Consider the following 245-nt stretch of genomic DNA (forward strand, 5'->3'; position numbering starts at 1 on the left):
AGAAACTTTACTAAAGCTCAAAGCACACATTACACAGCACACAATAATAGTGGGAGATTTCAATACCCGACTCTCTGCAATGGACAAATCATGGAAACAGAAACTAAAGAAGGACACAGTGAGACTAACAGAAGTTATGAAACAGATGGACTTAACAGATATCTATAGAACATTTTGTCCTAAAACAAAAGGATTTACCTTCTTCTCAGCACCTCATGGTACCTTTTCCAAAATTGACCATATAA

Source organism: Mastomys coucha, unplaced genomic scaffold, assembly GCF_008632895.1.
Source record: "Mastomys coucha isolate ucsf_1 unplaced genomic scaffold, UCSF_Mcou_1 pScaffold21, whole genome shotgun sequence".
In the NCBI taxonomy this organism is placed as follows: domain Eukaryota; kingdom Metazoa; phylum Chordata; class Mammalia; order Rodentia; family Muridae; genus Mastomys; species Mastomys coucha.